We start from the raw sequence: 2,769 nt of genomic DNA on the forward strand, positions 1-2,769 counted from the left end.
CATGGTTTTTATTCTATCGGTTTTTTTTTCGCTGAACTGCTAATTTACAAAGACGTAAACACTCTAACAACGGCTGTCAAACAATGGTGAGAGATAACACACACACAGATAGATAGATAGATAGATAGATAGATAGATAGATAGATAGATAGATAGACATACATACATACAGACAGACAGACAGATAGACAGACAGGCAGACAGACAGATAGACAGACAGACAGACGGACAGACAGACAAACAGCAGATAGATAGATAGATAGATAGATACTGGGGTTGATGCAATCGCCTTACCCCTGTCCATCCAAATTGCCGGCATTGTGTCAAAATTTGAAATCATTACAATATATAAAAGAAAGAAAAAAGAAGGAATGAAGGAAGGAAGGAAAGACTTAGGTACCGTGCCGAGGGTTTGCACCCGGAATCACGTGGCTTTAAAGGTAACCACACAACCATGTGAGGACCCTTTCTGTTTAGTCGTATGTGTTGCCTCCGACTCTCTCGGACCCTATCTCGTAATGTTTAGATGGAGACTGGTTGTATACTCTTTCTCTCTTTTTCCCTCTCTCTCCCTCTCTTTTCTTCTTCTCTTTCTCTCTCTGTAGTAGTAGTAGTAGTAGTAGTAGTAGTAGTAGTAGTAGTAGTAGTAGTAGTAATAGTAGTAGTTGTCTTCAGCAGTATTACCAGTGTATAAAGAAAGGCGTCATCAACCATGACCGGTTTGATTAAATGTCGTCTGGTTTTTTCAGCATTTCTTCTTGCTCGTCGCCCTTATTGCACTTAATAGTATAAAATGTCAAGTACGTTTATTCCAAACTTAGTTCAGCTGATAAAAAGAAAATCTTGTTTATCGACTGAAACAGTTTTATTTAAAATGATGCATGTTGGCATTTAACTGTTTTTGCGTGGCTCCCGTACGGAATCTCCGCTGTTTGTAGAAGTGGAAGTCAACAGAGGGAATTTGGTGGACGGAAACCGTGTGTGCGGTCTGCCTCGATCCTTGTCAGAGAGTAACTTATCTGATTCCACGAGAAAAAGCAGGGAAAATACGCTATCCGGTGCTTAAGCGGAGAGCAATATTGAAGTAGATGGGATTTGAACTCAGAACGCCGAGAACAGGAACAAATACAGATTCTGTAATGACTTTGCCAATTCATTACAGCTCCACCATCTCTAATATATTTATATATTGTTAATAAAAAAAAAAAACCAATCAAATTTGCGTCAGCAAACAAGTACAAAACCTACGTAACATGGAATAAACTATTTTGCCATAAAGAGCAAAGACCTTCGCATAAAAGAGACGAAATGTTACGTATTATTTATAGTTATCACAGTTAAGAATACATGTTATATTGTATAAAATACACTGGTGTCAAATGTAAGAGAAACGATAATTTACATATACTTAAAAAGTTCACACAATATGTCATCTTTGAAACTACGGCTATTTCAGCTAGTTAGACAACACAGATGATGTGTTAAATGCCATAAACTTATTTTTGGACGACCGCGTTGTAAAGACAAGTACTTCAATTGTTATATAATGATATAAAACATTGTGAAGAGAATGAGAAAGTGTGGATCAATAAAAAAGGTCAAACAATTATACTCAAGCATGAAACTATAAAATATGTTAAGATTTCCCAGAACTTCGTGCTTTTTTTTTTTTTTTTTTTTTTTTTTTTTTTTTTCTATAGAATTCTAAATGTTTTTGTTGTACTTGAGAGGCACATGCTACTAATTTAAAAACAGACTCTGATCTGGGAATCGAAACCGCGATCCTATGACCGCGAGTCCGCTGCCCTAACCACTGGGCCATTGCGCCTCCACTTGTTTCCTTATACACAATATTAAAACAACGACTAAGAATCTTCTAACGCAGAACACCCAACTAATTTTACCTGCGTGCCGCTACTGGTTTTTACGGTGGGTTTTCCATTTCTTTTTCTTTTTTTTTTTTTTTCTCACACTCTAACTCCGCTGAAGAGCTTTTGTCTGAAAAAAAATTAAATGTTAACGTATTGTTATTAATAGTGAAAAAAGTTAACAGCATTATTTATACCAGTCACACAATTGTTAGAAGTATGAGAACCGGTAATTACGAATAATGTGTGTCAACATAATGTAAAAAGAATAATAAAAGAAAAACATCCTTGAATGCATATATCTCAGTCGATTTACACAGATTTATCAATTAAACCTATTTCTCGACTTTGTTGCTGAAACTAAAGAGTATTTCTACAATAGTATAATGTTATGTATTACTAAAAAAAATTAATGTTAATCAGTGAATTTGTAAAACGATAAATAATTACGTTCGAGAGTCGTTAAAATATTTTATTTTTCTCAAGGCTTTTGTGAATATTTCAACGAAATGTTAAACAGTCTGCTCAGTTATTGAGATTCTGTACTATTTTAATGAATGTGTAAGGGACGACCGTGCGAACTCAAAAAGGAGCAATGGTGACGAATGGAAAAACAGAGGACTCCTTTTATTTAAACGTGTCACACGGTCGAACATACAAATATATATCAAAGATGATATACATGATATGTTATGCGACGATAACATAGATGACCAGTAATGAAAGACCACAACCGTATTAGATGAATAACAGAGATATTTATTGTAGCGTTAAAGATGTATGTCTGTGTGAGAGTGTGAATGCGACATATAAGAACATAATCAAAGACAGGCCGTCATACAAAGAAAAGTGTGTATGTGAGTTATACATGTATGTGAGTTATTACAGCAGATAGAAAGAG

At 35.1% G+C, this 2,769-nt stretch overlaps 1 long non-coding RNA gene across 1 annotated transcript in view; it reads right to left on the bottom strand.

Annotated features, from left to right (window-relative positions):
* Positions 1 to 1,674: 1,674 nt before the first annotated feature.
* LOC106875613 (uncharacterized) overlaps positions 1,675 to 2,769 on the bottom strand; it is a 25,387-nt gene continuing 24,292 nt past the window's right edge. Inside the window, exon 3 of the long non-coding RNA XR_001410145.2 lies at positions 1,675 to 1,998. This is a non-coding gene — a long non-coding RNA (uncharacterized LOC106875613). The remainder of the gene's footprint in view (positions 1,999 to 2,769) is intronic.

Source organism: Octopus bimaculoides, chromosome 21, assembly GCF_001194135.2.
Source record: "Octopus bimaculoides isolate UCB-OBI-ISO-001 chromosome 21, ASM119413v2, whole genome shotgun sequence".
NCBI classification, from domain to species: Eukaryota; Metazoa; Mollusca; class Cephalopoda; order Octopoda; family Octopodidae; genus Octopus; species Octopus bimaculoides.